This window comes from Cygnus olor, chromosome 2 (assembly GCF_009769625.2).
Source record: "Cygnus olor isolate bCygOlo1 chromosome 2, bCygOlo1.pri.v2, whole genome shotgun sequence".
In the NCBI taxonomy this organism is placed as follows: domain Eukaryota; kingdom Metazoa; phylum Chordata; class Aves; order Anseriformes; family Anatidae; genus Cygnus; species Cygnus olor.
The window spans coordinates 92501806-92518982 of record NC_049170.1 but is presented as its reverse complement, the minus strand read 5'-3'; the positions used below and the strand labels follow the sequence as shown (position 1 = coordinate 92518982).

The window sequence follows — 17177 nt, the reverse complement described above, 5'->3', positions numbered from 1 at the left end:
ATGGTTTGGGTTAGAAGTGACCTTAAAGATCACCTGGTTCCAACCCCCTGCCATGGGCAGGGACACCTCCCACCAGACCAGGTTGCCCAAAACCCCATCCAGCCTGGCCTTGAGCATCTCCAGGGATGGGGCATCCACAGCTTCTCTGGGCAACCTGTGCCAGTGTCTCACTACCCTCTGAGTGAAGAATTTCCTCCTAATGACTAATCTAAACCTACCCTCTCTTAGTTTAAAGCCATTACCCCTTGTCCTATCACTGCACTCCCTGACAAAGAGTCCCTCCCCAGCTTTCCTGTAGGCCCCCTTTAGGTACTGGACGGCCACTATAAGGTCTCCCCAGAGCCTTCTCTTCTCCAGGCTTAACAACCCCAACTCCCTTAGCCTGTCTTCATAGGAGAGGTCCTCCAGCCCTATGATCATCCTCATGGCCCTCCTCTGGATTCGTTCTAATAATTCCATGTCCTTCTTGTGCTGGGGGCCACAGATCTGAACACAGTGCTCCAGGTGGGGTCTCACAAGAGCAGAGCAGAAGGGGAGAATCACCTCCCTTGATCTGCTGGCCACACTGCTTTTGATGCAGCCCAGGATATGGTTGGCTTTATGGGTTGCAAACACACATTGATGGCTCATGTCGAGCTTCTCATCAACCAACACCCCCAGGTCCTTTGCCGCAAGGGTGCTCTCAATCCATTCTCCACCCAGCCTGTATTTCTGCTTGAGATTGCCCCAGCACAGATGCAGGACCTTGCACTTGGCCTTGTTGAACCTCATGAGGTTCACACAGGCCCACCTCTCAAGCCTGTCCAGGTCCCTCTGGATGGCGTCTCTTCTCTCCAGCATGTCAACCACACCACACAGCTTGGTGTCATCAGCAAACTTGCTGAGGGTGCACTTGATCCCACTGTCCATGTCACTGACAAAGATGTGAAACACTGCTGGTCCAAAACAGACCCCTGAGGAACACCACTGGTTACTGATGTCCACCTGGACATTGAGCCACTGTCTGCAACAATTTGAGTGCAACCATCCAGACAATTCCTTATCCAGTGAGTGGTCCATCTATTAAATCCATGTCTCTCCAATTTAGAGACAAGGATATCATGGGGGACAGTGTCAAATGCCTTGTACAAGTCCAGGTAGATGATGTCAGTTGCTCTTTCCCTATCCACCAATGCCGTAACCCCACTGTAGAAGGCCACCATGTTTGTCAGGCACAATCTGCCCTTAGTGAAGCCGTGTTGGCTGTCATGTCAAAATAGTCATTAAGTACCTCAGTCTTCTCCATATCCTGGGTGACCAGGTCTCCTGTTTCCTTCCAGAGAGGGCCCACAATTTCCCTAGTCTTCCTTTTATCACCAATAGAACCCTTTCTTATTGCCTTTGATGTCCCTGGCCAAATTTAATTCTAAATGGGCTTTGGCTTTCCTAACCTGATCACTGGCTGCTTGGGCAACATCACTGTATCCATCCCAGGCTATCTGTCCTTGCTTCCAAATATATCTCTGCCTTACACAGGACATACAGAAAATATACTTTCTCCTCTTGTAGACAATTTTTTTTTTTAGGGGAGGACTTTGCTGTTAAGGTTTACTTTTTTTTTTCTTTAATTATTTTATTTCTTTTCTTAATTAAAGTGACTATAGTACATATATGCATGTATATTAGCTTACAATATCTCAGTGATTGTTTGCTCTATTTTTTTTTATAAATAAGAGTTCTTTTTAAATATAAGTAACATATCAGAATGTTTTCCTTTAATTCAGAAGGAGCTCTTTTGTCATTCTCAGAAATCCTACTGTATTTGAGTCTTTAATTCACAGTAGAAGCTGCTTCACTTCCTCCTGATATTGTTCAACAAAGGTATAATGGGATCTCTGCTTCACAAGAGGAGAGGAAACATGACACAGGAATGTTCTCTAAGCTTCAAGCAGTGTTGCAGTGCTAGTAAAGCAGATGGATCAAGTTTCTTTGTTGTCAGTTAGTTTTGGTCCCAATTGCCTTATGTGCAAGGTGAGACTTGTAAAACAGAAATTAAAACTGAAGCATTCCCATACAAATTATAAATCTTATGATTTAGCGTTAAGCCTAAAACTATTAATGGATAAACTTCCAATGGCCAGGAATGATGGAAAACCTCCTTAGCATTACCTGTTGTGTGTATTCATTTGGTATTTAATCCTCTCCTATGCTTCCCTTCTTTCACTGCCTTGGGTTATTATATTAATATTCCTTTAATGAAGCTTGTCTGTGTGAATTAAATTATACTTGGGTTCTGAAGAATTTAGATGCTGTGTTTTTTCACAGTTTTTTTTTTTGCCCTCCAGATTACTTACTTTTCATGAGAAAAAAAATGCTTCAGCAAGAAGGTGTTGCCACTGGCTCTCAGCTGCATGAAGAAAAGCTTTCAGAGCAGCACTTGGAGCATCCAATTTAGATAAGGATAAGTTCTATTTGGAAAACTTTGGAGAATGCTAGGATAAGAAGGTTATCTGCTGACCAGCTGAATGACAGTCAAGGAAATGTAAGTATCCTCTACAAAGGCTGGTTGTATCAGAGAGAGTGCATTACCAAAATAAATAAGAACCTCCTATTCAGAATCATTTACGAAGTTATTGTACCTGATAAGAAAAAGGTGGAGTTCAAGAGGATATCTCTTATAAAACATGATTAGATTCCTTAATCTTACAAGTGATGAATATTTACTCTTGAGCTTTTAAATGTATCTGAAGACTTACATACATTTATTCCAACAACTCAAGATTTGACAAAATACTGATACAGCTTGTAAGGCTTCCCTTGTGGAGGCACTGACAAAGTAGTCTTCTGCCAATACAGCTGACAGTCAATACATCAAATTACACAAAAGAAATCAACGTAACATTTCTTTTTCTTCCAGAATAACTGCTCTACACCAGAGCTTGTGCTGCAATGGGAAACATATCTAATAGGGTCTTCCTTCCCCCTTCCTCACCTTGTGTTCCTGGTGGGTGGCCCTAGCAAGACCATGACATGTAGACCAGGCCTCAGCATGAGAGAAAATGTCTTAAACAGGCACAGGAAATATAAAATATCATTTTTGATGGCTGACTCAAGCAGAATAAGGGGAAGTCTTGACTGCCACAGAAGAGAGAAAATACAATAGCTTCCCGAGCAAAGAAATGAGAACAACTTGGTTTCTGAAGGACCTGAGGCACCAGACTGTCTCTGTAAGGGGGTGCAAATTCCTACTGAAACATTTCCCACAGGAAAAGCATTGACAAAGCTGCCCTCTTGGAGGTGGTCTCTCTAGTTCAATAAGGTGTTGTATTGGGATTATGTGGTAAGATTTTGGTAGCGGGGGGCTGCAGGTGTGGCTTCTGTGAAGAATCCAGCAGCTGCCCCATGTTAGATAAGGGCCAGCTCCGGCTGGCCCCAAAAGGACCTGCTGCTGGCCAGAGCTGAGCCAGGGAGCGACGCTGGGTGGGCCTCTGGGAGAGAAAATTGAAGAAAGGGAAAAACCTGCTGCACAACAGCAGCTGGGAGAGGAGTGAGAAGCAGCCCTGCAGCCCCCCAAGTGAGTGCAGCAGGAGGTGCTCCAGGCAGGCAGCAGCAGTTCCCCTGCGGCCTGTGCAGAGGCCCCTGGTGGAGCAGGCTGTCCCCCTGCAGCCCATGGGTCCCACATGGAGCAGATCTCCACGCACAAAGGTTTGCTTAAATTCTCTTTGAGAAGGAGACAGGAGATTGAAACCATAGATGTCCTACTATGCTCCAGAGATGGAGCATTTTTCCTAGACCTCTATGACCCCAAATGGTCAGTAACTTGCTAGTTTTATGGTCTGTACAAAATCCTACTGTCTTGATTTGCAAACCACAGACATACTTTGGCCCCCCTAATCTGTACTACTACTTCTGAAGATCCCAATTCCACATCAGATGAAACAGAGGGGCTTTTTCATACTTTTATTTTTTTTTCCTTAAGTACCGTTTCGTTTTCTTCTGTATTTTATTACAGTGAAGTTTCCTGCCTCCTTATTACTGATCTTGTAACACTTCACAAGGTGTGAATGCACATCTGTGGGTGTAAGAAGTGCTAACACTTCAGTATCTACATTTTAGCAAACGTTACCTTCAATAAGCATGCTTCACTGGAGATAGCAAGAGTATGTTTGTGTGAAACTAATCTTCTGGGGAAAAAAAAAAAAAAGAATCAAGACATTTTGATAAGATAATTCCCACCTAATATTAAATATCTACAGTGCAGATGTCTAGATGTCTACAGCCAAACTAGTATCCTATGCTTTCTTTGGAGTCAATGCAGAGAAATAAATACTTGTCAGGTATGATTTACATGACCTTTTTTAAACAATTTAGGATTAAATGATTTGCATGCTACAAGTGCTTATGGCTCTCTCTCAACTAAAAAGATGTTATCTGAGAAACATAGCTACTGCAGACATCAACATTTAGACTGTAAACTCTTATATTTTGGCAATGTGAATCCCACCTTCTGTATAGCTGAAGAGCAATTAGGGGGAAAAAAAAGGGAAAGAAAAAAGTCATTCATGAAGCAAATCTGATTGGCACCACTGTTCCTTGAAGGGATGGAGACTTGGTTAAATCACTTACACTTCTGTGGTTGTGCTGCACTTCATAATTTGAATCTTCCTTCCACCTACAACTGAATGCTGTTGATTTAATTTCACACAGATACTAATTCATTAGAAGATCAATTTAATCTGCTAAACAAAATCAATGTGACTCCAACTACAAATTTGATTTGTTGATTGTACTAGTCTGTTTTAATCAATTTTGTAGAAGAAAAAAGTTTACACATTAATTGATTTTTACTTTACTGGCTTGCTGAATTTCCATAAAACCCTAAAAAGAACATTTAGAGCTCCTGGCCCCAAATGAAACACAAGTTGTAGCCTTGCAAGAAAAGATATAATGTCATTGAACCTTTTGTTACTTTGTCCTGCTTCCAAATTACAGCTGTGCCTTTCATAGTCACCTGCAGAAGGTCAAGAGAAACGTAAGGAACTTCTTGAAAGCACTCTGAAATGATGAGATTCTCCCACCAACCAATTTTATTTCTTGTTGAACAGGTGAAATGTGATACAGAAGTATCTGTCTCACAAAAAGAACAAACCAGCCTCAAAGAACTAGCAAAGAAAGCCATACTGTGTTTTAATTGGTAAATGTATTTTTAAAAATCATGGTTTTAGATCAGAGCACTAGAGCTCTTTCTTCTTTCACACCATAAAATGCTTCTTGTGAATTATTTGCCCTAGATCTATGCTCTGAATATCTTCTACTTCAAATTACAGGAGCTGTCCTCCTTCCTGGACGTTAGCTTATGAGGTGGGGAAATTCTTAAAGATACAACAAACAACAGGGTAAGGAGGTACCGAGAAATAATGGTCTTTTATCTATGATTGCCACATTAAGGTTCATATAGTTTCATGTGTCCAGAAAGAAAGAAAGAAGGAAAGAAAGAAGGAAACTTGAAGTCCTTAAAACTGGAGAGAAAATTGAGCCTTCTAGAGAAGCAATAGCTGGTACCAAAGGACGTTGAGTGCAAATGAGATGAGATCTGAGATCTCCAGGACTGTTCCACCTATGTTTATTGTCCCACAGCATCAGGGTATTTAAATGTTCACTGCCAAATTGTAACAGATGTTTTTGTAGACCAAAATACCTTTTTTTTTTTTTTTTTTTTTTCTCCCCTCTAAATCAAGGTTCTAACACTGACAAAAACATTCAATTACCTAACTAAACAAAAAAGAATTAAATCACAGTGGCCAATAATAAAGTCATTGCCACTGTGTTAGCTCCATAGCTAAAAATCACAAGATGGAACTGAAGGACAACTGCAATTTTTCCAGTTTTTACTCTTCTGAGTAAGACATCAGAAGTAATGCAGAGTAGAAAGGTATTGTCACATAGGAAGAGAGATACACTTATACCCAAAGATCGAGAAACATTTCATCACTCTGATTCTACTCCCAGCAAAACAAGATGAAAGTGGAAACATTTCCCTTGCTTTTACTGCTGCTACATCAAATCTGCAGGTGTATTACTGACCAAAGTTCAGTTCTGAATATCTAAGATCAGCATGCAAGGTGTTTATGCACACAATTGATGGTTGTACCTGTTGAAGTAGCTCAGTCACTAGGCTACCGTATAACAATATGAAATTACCTAAACTAACAGAATTGTACCTGAGTGGGATGGGGAACACATTGTGCTGGTATAAGGACATTTTACAACAATATAATGACAGAGCTTTTTCACATTAGAATATTTTGATATAAAAGAAAACAAGACTCCTCAAATAAACAAAAAGCCCTTGTTCTCAACTGAAATTATGACAATAGGAAAAACTGTCAGACCTTCATGATTAGCTTTGGCTGTATTTCTTTTCCTCACATATATTTTCTGCACTTATGTGAAACTGTGCCAGTTTTTTTAAAGGATATGAAATAAAACTGTAGTTACTTAATTTTTGAAAGCATATCAAAGAAAAGAGAGAATAAGGAAATGAATGGCTAAATCATGAGCTGGATTTAAGCAAGCTGTGCCCCCCATGTTGTCCTGAGCACAGACATGTCTCCTCAGTGTTTCAAAATGAAGGAAATTAGCTTCTGACCTTGCACATGAAATAGCCTGGGTATCCAGCCATTAAAAAAAGAAGCTTAGTATCCTGTCTTTGATCTGAACTGATATGGAAAGTTGGCCTGTCTTGGATTAAGTTGAACATGGAAATTCAGTGAAGGAATTTCCCTTCTGTCCTTTTTGCATCTATTTTAAAACTAATTTATAAAGCATTGCCCCTAATCTGCTTATAAACTTGTATTTAACTGTCAGACTTGTGTAGCTATTGAGCAAAATGATGCATATTTCAAACAACTGCTGAACTGAGTATGTACTCTAGAGACATGACCCCGTTCAGATAAGGTGTTCCATCTTCACAGGCAACTATTTTTCAATTTATATCATTTCATAAATGATTTTTAAAGAGAATTTAAACATTCCTCAACTACTGCTCCTCAGTAGCCACCAGGATGGTAACAAATATTGTCAGAAAGAAATGCAAAGTAATATTCTGTCCTTCAATGCCTCAGCAGTGCCCTTGTTTTATAGTTTTATAGCAGTAGGTAATGGTTTACTAGCTAGTTCCTCTTTTGTGTTATACACCTGACTGTTTTTTGTCTCTTCTGTGACAGCCATTCACAGTTATTTAAGCATATCTTTCTCTTGCATCTGATATAACCACAAACTTGTCTGCAAACTTGAGGATGTGCCTTCTTCCTTTTATTCAAGCAAAACTCCTGTGAACTTCAGTGAGAGAATTAAGTCCTGTTTGCTAGCTTCCCCAGTGTAAATGCTCTCAGCAAAAGGAAGAAACATGCAAATTTCAGTCAGAGCATCCTACCCAAGATCTCCCTCCAGCCACAGGTAGGACAATGCCTCTCTAAGCCTGTGAAGAGGGCTGGGTACTGCATGGAGATCTTATGGGATGCTTGAGAAGATCTGTATGGGTGGCCTGAGACCTCTTCAGAACCCTTCAAACTTCTCATTCAGACAACACAATGTCATCAGGTCTTCAACCTAAGTCTTCTAAAGATCTTTCAAGGTGGCAGGATATTCAACACTTCTCAAAATCAGGGCACTTCATGAGTTGTTTTAACTCCTTGCCTTTCATCTCAGATAGATTCTCTAGTCTATATATTAGCACTCTGTCCTGTTGGTCACTGACTTATCTGAAAACACCACATGATTAAGATGTACATTACTTTTTTTTTTTTTTAAACACAGAGCTAGCTTCTTTTAACATATGCGTTGTTTATAACTCAGGTCACATTCATGATGAAAAAAAACCCAAACCCACTAACACAAAAAAACACACACACAAAACCAAAATAATCTGGCAACCTCCATTCAAGAATAGTTACACTTTTAACTGGAGTTAGCCTTGTTGGAAATAACCTAAATTTAGCATCAGCTGAAATCAGCTACTAGCACAGCTATTCTGTATTACTATGCTGTTAATTCACAGGATGGCTTTCCTCATTCAAGCCACATTAACTTGAGGGGCATTTGCTTGAGTGTATGCAATTTGAGTTAACTCTTTAGTGAGGACAAGTTCTGTGGAGTAGCTTTTACCATAACCTTATAACCTTTCTGCCTGTAGTTCCTTATCAGGAATCCATTTTATAATAAGAGGTTTTTGACACTCTTAATGTAGTGTTACACAGAGCAAAGCAACCAACCATCTGCCAGATAGTTTAGCATGCAGGACTAGCAGCTCTTCACATAGGAGAGAATAGAGTCACAACAGAGTCATTTTTATTTCACTTGGTGTTTTATGTGCTTTGACCTCCAGCATTTTGTCATTTTTACCAGAAGGAACTATTACTGTGAGTGCTTTTTGCTAGCCAATATAAATTCTTGGCAGCCAGTCCCCTCAGCCTGACTGAAGCAATCAATCTGCCAGAAAATCACGACAGTATCATGTGCTATGAATATTTTATAGTTTACTTACTCTAATTGCTCATTTCATGCCCAAGCACTAAGGTCACGCTGGTCACACCTGTTAGGTTATTTTGTCCTCCACGAGACAGAAAAGCAGATCACACACCAGAATACTCTCATGCCTCATAATTCAGTTAAAGATAAACTGGAACTAAGAAACAGATGAATCGACAAGCTTCTCCAGACCACAGAGCTATCAAAACAATTTCAAGTCACCCGACCTCTTTACACCCTGCACACTTAGCTGTCAAGCACTCTGTCTTGAGATGAGCGTACCCTGGGTCCGGAGCCATGCAGCGTCCATCTCAATCAGCTTGTGCAGTGGCTTAAGTGATACATGCCGGTGTGGCAGGCTGACAATTAACCTGTGCTTTAATATGGGGTAACACTAAGGTTCAAAATCAAGATTGTATCAGGAGAAACACTAACTGTTATAAAAATTCACTTCAGTTTTTTTTTTTTTTCTTTTTTTTTTCTTCTAAGGATTTTTGCGTCACAGGACCTGATTTGCATACTAGCTTCTTTGGAATACCAGATAACCCCAAGACATTTTTCGAAACAAAAGTGTGAAGGTCATCCTGGACTGGATTTCTCAGGATCAAGCTATCTGAAGAACTATTGGTGCTATATAATTCCCCAGATTCAACATGTTCTGTGCTTAGCTGCTGACAAAGTTATCTTCTTCTCTCTTTCTGGTGAGATTGAGATGCCTTACAGTACAATATAGACCTTGCAGTGCAAAATTCAAAGAATCTTTAAATAAGTCTATTTTACTAGGACATCCCCCCAAATGCAATTGTAAATACAGCATATTAGGCAAATTAGGGACACGAATGATTCTCAGGGAAATGATCATACAATGTCTTGTCTACCATACCAGGGATTCTGGTCCTCTTGTCCTAAGACAAGCTATATAGGACTAGAACAACAAAAGTGGCTTTGATTCAGCGCTGCTTCTGGGTTTTGCTGCTGCAGAACAAGTGTGGCTTCACAAGTGCACTCATGTTATTCCACAGTTCCATCAAGAGGTACATGACATCTGCAGTAAGTACTGCTGTGGTAATTCAGCAGGTGATCGGAGATTAAGACAAACCCATCCTTTTAGAGCAGGACGCTCTGGTATTTCACAGAGAATAAGATAAGAACAGGGTAGAGGCCAGGCTTGGATGTACAGGGATGTTCTAAATAGCAGCAGGGAACCCTGGTATGAACTTCTGGAATGTAGTGTTCTGGTAAAATAAAATTATTGCCAGCAGATTCAGAAAATCCTTCTGCCAGAAACAGACATGAGCAATTGTGGTGGGTTTCATGTCCAACAACAGGCAGTTCTTGGCCAGCATGCATAGTGACATTCAGCAGGACTCCCTAAAACGAACATTTGCTAACAGTTTTCATGCAGTTTCAAGATTTACAGATGATTTCAAGCACCTGAGGAAACCAATCACTTCCAATACTACTGTGTAATGAATGTCAACAAATGCTGTAGTATAACCAGGCCTCATAATATAGACAGTGGTATTTCTTTTTTTTTTTCTTTATGCTTATTTTTTAATGCATATTACTTGTTACGCTGTCTGTCTCTCATATCCCTAGCATTTGCTTTCTTCTGGGATTCACTGCTAAAAATTAGAAAGAGCAGAACTGAGTAAAGGAGCCATCAGTGTTGGATAAATGCCCTGCAGTGGTCAAGAGGTGAATCACCTAAAGCAGGAATTCCACATATTAGACTTGTCTAGCACACATTTCAGGAAACGGTCTCAAAGGGAGAAGTGTTTTATACATGCCATGGATTTCCAGTAAAGATTTTGCTTATCAGTGTATACTTATTACAGGTCAGGGTGTTCCTCAGCAATGCAACACCTGGCACATACAGCCTTTTACAAAAGTATATAAACACACACAATTTCACACACACACGGAGTTGTAACTTTGTTTTTGTGTTAGATTTCTGTTTCTAAAACACCCATATTATCCTTTAAAAAAACTGTACCAAGCACATATTGTTCTGAATAAACTATAAACAGCAAATTATTCTCAGTAATTGTTTTCAAAGCTTTATCATTGTTTACAGACACTTAACAGAATGTGATTTCTCCTCACTATTTTTAATATGCTTTAGGCTGGAGAGAATAGACATCTTGAAATATACTGCTCAATAAAGTCCAAAAAGTGTTTTCAATTTCTTTGTATTCTTCCACGTTTCTATGCACCAGATAGAGTCACAATTGCATGTCTTGAATAAGTGGGATACAAAATGATTGCACCAAACACAGAGAGCACACTTGTTTCAGTATTCAGAGATTGGGCAAGAACTTCTTTCCCCCCAACTTGATATGAATACCTCCATCAATTCTTTAATTTTCCCCATTCCTTCAGATACTTTCTTCACTTTTTTTCAGACCCTGATCACTGGAAGATTCCAAAAATTTTTGTATCTCTATGTCCACTTCAGTTGTTGGTAAGTTCAATAAAGCTCTTTTTTTTCCAATTTATTTTAATAATTAACACCAAAAATGTAACTTCAGTATGATTGCCTCTGATAACTTTGTAGTTTGGTTTGTCTGCAAAATCTGTTCTCCTCAAAAGCTGTTCAGATGGTGCATGGGAAGCTGCAACAGTAAATATGTTTGCAACATTAAAATTCTTGATGCTAATATATTTTTTTAAATTATTATTTCTATTATTATTTTATTTTTTGCTGTTACTTCTGCAGATGAATGATATGTAATGCAGTAATGCACCAAGAATATTTCATGGATAGGTTAGTTACAGTCAGCTTTTTAAAAATAAAGATGGAACAGGAAATTCCTCTACCTGATTTGCCTAAGATAAAAATATTTTAAAGTACATATATAAATATATATATAAAGAAAATGATGAGTCTTTTCCTAAATTAATGCATTATTGTATTCTAGCAGCTGTTGAAACTACTTGAAAAGTTCAATGCAAACCTGAACTAGAAGTTACTTATACCCAGAATCATTTGTAGAGTACAGTAACGTGTCTATTTCATGTTTTCAACTGTACTGAAATAAATTTGAGATGGGTTAAACACATTTGCCTTAAAATGATGTGAAAACCCTTGACCACAGCTGTAATGTAGTTAATACTTTCTTTTTCTTTTTTTTCCTATGAAATTTTTTTTTTTTTTAGTTGGAAAAGAAGATACTTTGTATTACAGGACAGAGCTTTGTAGCTTGTTCTTTCCAACAGCCAAATATGATAACAGGAAGCCTAGCAATAGTTTCATCTCCGTGGAGGAAGCTGCATGCCACACAAACCTTACATGACAGTACGCACGATACTTTGCTGAGACAGGACCAAGCAATAGGAGGAGCCTATGTCAGCCAAAATCTGTGACAGAAGCTGTTACTCAAAGGAATTGTTCAGGTACCTTAACAGCCCAATCTTTTCACCTGGAAATACTAGACATGGAGGAACTGCCACGTCTTGAGAGGTACATGAGAAATGGACACTCCTGTAAGGCCTTGGCTGTCCAGACAAACTAGCAGATTGTGCAGAGAAAGCAAGCTGCTCCACCCAGCACAAGCCTGCAGAAAGTGGTCCTTTGGCTGTTTTTCAAGTTTTCCTTCATTTCAATGCCTGAAAAATGCCATGCAATTAGTCTTCTAGTTAAATATTTTTAGCACCAGCAATGCACACATTTCCTAGCACATCTAGGAAATTTTTACAGCCCATCTAGCCTTACAGTCTCTGCCCTACAAAACATTTATGTAAAAATGTTTTGCCAAGTGCACCGTCAGCTGAACAGTCAGTAGTGGTGGCACTATTGTGGATAACAGCTACTTTCTTCTTGCAGATAAAGTCAGAACTTCTTCAGTTCAGGGAGCTTACATTATAGCTAGAAAGTTAAATAAAAGTTTTGAAGCTGTTACCTTAGTGACAATCTCCATTTTTACCAATGAACTACAAATTCTATAGAGCATTTTACAATTTTTAAGTGAGGCCAAGGGGACATCTGCCTACTAGAAACCTGAATTATTGAATATTTCTACTTATTCTATTACAGTTCTAAGATTCTACACATGGGACGTCTGATACAAAAGGATTTGCTTTTGAGATACACTTCTTGTTTATTAAAGTAATTCTTCAGCAACCTGTCATTCTTTCACAAACAAAATCATGTGCTATTATTTAAAATTAATTTTCTTTCTTTTAGGTCAATCTCACGGTAAGCAAACGCTCTTTTCTTGATCTGATTTTGCCCTGAACGGGCAAATGAGCCTGAGTATCACAGGCCCAGTTCTGTGTTTATGGCAAGTAGACAGATTCACAGATGGCGAAAGCGACTGAGCTCTCTCCTACATCTAATTCACAAAGCAAGAGATGTACTAGCAGCTTCAGTGGGTGGTCAGAGACTGAAAGGCAGGTGTACAGGATATTGGCATCTACCTGAAGCCAGCTAATACAGTATAAAGCAGTCTGAGTTTTAAAGACTTGATTGGTTGTCCTATCCTTAATAAAGACGCCTCACAGGATTCAATGGAAAATAATAGTAATAAATAAGTAAATGAAGCAGATGAAGGGAAGAACAGGCTAAAGCATTTGCATGTTTGGTGTACAAGACCTGAGCTGCTGTGAGTGGCAGTAAATGACATGCAGTGCCTGGGAGTCAGGACGGCACATCCCCCTGAACATGAGATGTAGCTATCACAGAGATTAGACAGCGTCTGCTGTGGGCAGTGATGTGGGGCATGCTGATTAGCATGAAAAATACAAAGGCTAAAGCAACCTTTGGTTGCCAGGGCTGTTGTTTCTTCCCATGGGGCAGTGTTCAATGCTATGGAAAGTCAGGTGCTCAAGGACAGCTGCTCTCTCACCTGTGATTAAAAAACAAGAGTACTTTCTGCTTTTGAGAGCTGTTTTCAGATGAAAGGCTATATATTGTCCCCTTGATGCAGCATGTCCTTGGGTGAGATTTGAAACTCGATTTCATGTTTGTTTAAGTGGAACCAGTGGACCATGAATACATCTGTCCTTTCCTTCAGCAAAGAAACAGCAAACCCTTCATTAATCAAATACAATGAATGTTAAATGCTGACTCTATTAACTCATAGTAAATACACTAAATGATTACATTCATCTTGGAGGTCAAGCCCAAGGGGATTTGTCAGAGACCACTTCATAACAGGCTACCCTTCTGCCCTGAAACAACTTTTCGCCTCTCCAAATGAAGTGCAGAAAGAGATGGACACAGGCCACGTGGCATCCACACTGTACAATTGCACTGCAGCACAAAGATGGGAGCAGTGACTCTGGAAAATTTCAGGTAACTGGAGCAGATTTCTTAACAACAACAGAGTTGCACATGAGAATGAATCTCTCTTTATCCATAAACTGCAAGAAACTTGTTTTCTGCCCATGCTTGGTCTATGAAAAAAAAAAAGCACAAGGGTAGCAAAGATGCTCAAAGCACAGGAGCAGAGAAGATGCCTGAATCTGCTCTGTTGAGACCCCTGCACTGCAGGCTGTGCAGGAAGCCATGAGATGACTCCATGCACCTCTCCACTGTCACTCGCAGAACAGGAGGAAGGGTTCAGCAAGCCCACAGACTGAAGAAGAACCAAGGCATCAAATCTCTGAGTAATTTGTCTGACCTTGGTGAAATACTTTTGCAATATGCTCCTGGTTGGAGGCTTGAGGGAGTAGCAGAATTTATTCTCATGTGAGAATTTATTCTCATCTATTCTCATCTATTCCACATGTGTGTAATACATCCACACATGTTTACAGGAAAAGAAACACGAGAATGTAGTAAAAACAGCTAAGTTTTCCAAAATATGATTACATGTTTACTGATGTAAACTCCCTTAAAATATTCACAAGCAACCTCATATCAAATGATATGCATATTCAGAAATGCAATGAGTACATTTCTTACACTTAATTAGCACTGCAGGATTTCTGCACTCCCTGACAAATTATCTGTGAAAATTATGTACAGATTTTGCAGCTGATATGAAGACATTACAGTAAAAAACACCCAGTTAAAAATATGAGCTAATTACATAATGAGTCTTGAGAAATCAAGTTCTTACTTGGTACGTCACTGGTGTTATATCTAATATCTATATCAGGGGTACCCAATAGCGTTAATCTGCTCCACAAACATTGGTGATTAAACTTAGTAACTAGCTCTTAATGCTGCCAAACTGACTATCCAGGGTGTACAGGACCTGAGCTGCTGCAAATGGCCATTTACAGGTGTTTGCCAATGCCTCCAGTGCTTGGAATGGTTCATTTATGCCAAACCGGGACAAGAAGCTTCTTATGGCACATATTCGGGTTTTAAAAATGTAACTCAACATATCCATACTGTAAATCTTCCTAGCTCTCACTTAGGTCACACATATTTTAATGCTGTATTATTTGTCCCAGTATGCACTGGACTAAATTCTTTTCTGTATCTCAAATCAAACTTGGGGAGACATCTACCAACATGAACGTGCTACACAACTGAGATTGTAAAGGCTATCCCTATGTTAGACCATTGTGCACACTAGGAAGAATGGGTCTACAGAACAAAACACTTGTAGCTGAAGATCCTGCATCCGCACTTTGCCCATTTTGTACTTTTTTTCACTTCAGACTAGTGCTAGTCTGACTCCATGGAGTAAATACTTGTTTACTAGTACATATTATGCATACCTCTGAAGCATGCCTTCCAGCTCAGTTTCTTCCCAAAGGAAGCAGCTTGCATGTTTAGAGATGGGTCCACAATGCAAAACAAAGCACAGTATGAAGGGACAGTTGGGAGATTTGCACCTAAAGTGCCCTCCTGATCATAACTGAAAAGCTAATGTAGACATACCCCATCTGACCAAACCATGCTTATGTTAAAAGGGAAGTTTTCTTTCCTCCACCTCACCTTTTATGAAAGCTGAGGAATTACAGTGACTGGGAAATTCAGCTGTAATCACAATCTTTCTCCTACAAAATGATAATGCATCATTTTAATGTAAAGCTGCTTCTCCCAAAAAATTTCGTTCAAAAAAGCTGTGCTTTTGCTCGGTGGCCTTATTAGAGTCCAACCAGACATAAAAACATAGATTAATCCAAGATGGCATGAGACAACATTTCTAAAATGTATGTTCTGCTTAACTGTTCTCACTTGTGAACTGTTCCCACTCTCCATGGCAAAGACGATTTTCTCTATTAGTCATTACTTGTTTGTGGATCGAGATAAATTTAGAACAGATTTCAGCATATGCTTTTGCTTCCTTACACTGATTACACCAAGTTTGCACGAGAGTGAAATCTGTAGTGCCCACCAGCAGCATGAGAGGATCACACAAGGTGCTTGGGTCTGGCAAGTAGACACACTTCATAGGTACAATTAACATATAGTCAGTGTGAAAAATATCTAATGCTCTTTGGTTTTTGTGCATTTGTGTATGTGCTTTCATTTGATTTACTAGTCTTTTAAAACTAAAAATTATTTCTAAAGTGAACGATTCACATGACTGTCCACAGCTACAAAATTCAGATCTTCTCTATGTAATACCAAGGAAAACTGGAAAAATCACTGAAAAATGTTAAGTCTCTTCATGTAAGTGGCATATGAAAACTGTCTTGCAAGAGTTAAAGAAGACTGTGACAACTTTTATGTGCACTAATCTGTACAGACTACAGCTCCTAAATGATATCATATACAAATTTAAGATGCTTCAAGCTGTAGAAATGCACCAGTGTAAATATTTCATACAGTATGGGGATGGAAAGGACTCAGCACTCTCACTGACCTTGTGTGAGTATTCCCAAATATAATGTGCTTATTATTCACTCTCTAAGTCGCCTTCAAGGAAAATGTCTGTGCAAAAATATCTACATATCAAAATGAAGGCAAATCGATAAAGGACAGCAACACCAGCCATTGTTCCCAATCTGCTTTAAATGTTTCAAACTTTGAATGAAGAGTTTTTCTTCAAGTTTGTCTCTTGTTTCTAGTTAGCTGGTCAGATGAGAGGAGACTGCTTCCCCCCTTGCTCATCTTTCCTCCCTTTTGATTGCAAAGGCCAATTCCCAGTTCTGTAGCTGCTCCAGCCTTTAGCTGCTCCTTGAGCATTGCAGATTTCCCTCTATAGCTGCTCGCACCTAGTGCACATAAGAACATTCCAATGAAAGAGAACTGTAAGACACTGAACAGAAATGTAGAGCTAAAGTACAACGGGCAAAATGCAAAGGTAGATCTAAGGAACTTCAACACATACACATTTACTTCTTTCTTACTATATGTGTAGTTCTCAAGAAGATGTATAAAGTGCATGCCTAGGATTTGGGAAGGCACAGTTACCACAGTATGTCTTTGAACTTTGTCTCTGCTTTTGATACCAACAATAAATAGAATTAAAAAAAAAAAAAGATGCCCAGGTGTCATGAAATGATAGGGACAAGCCTGTAACTGGTGCTTCTGACACAGTGCTATCAGCCCTTGGCATCAAAAAGAAAAAGCCTTAAGTAAGGTTAATAAGACTACATTTTCCATTACATGTTTCCAGTAGTTCTTGAAGAAAATACTGCCTTCAAGACTCTTGCAAGAACTGAGAAGACTAATGATACATTTGATCTTAAGTTTATTTCTCTGTTTAGATGTTTTCTTTCTGTCTCCTTTCACATTGATTAATGCTGTGTTAGACAAACTC

General features: G+C 39.3%; 1 protein-coding gene and 1 long non-coding RNA gene across 24 annotated transcripts in view; one reads left to right on the top strand and one right to left on the bottom strand.

Moving 5' to 3' along the window:
• The window catches only part of LOC121065899 (poly(rC)-binding protein 3-like), a 514190-nt gene that overhangs the window by 214337 nt on the left and 282676 nt on the right, over positions 1-17177 (bottom strand). The gene's annotated exons all lie outside the window — the stretch shown is intronic.
• On the top strand, positions 5310-10415 carry LOC121065902. Its single transcript, XR_005817383.1, has 3 exons — positions 5310-5375; positions 7303-7437; positions 8998-10415. It is a non-coding gene; the product is annotated as an uncharacterized LOC121065902 (long non-coding RNA).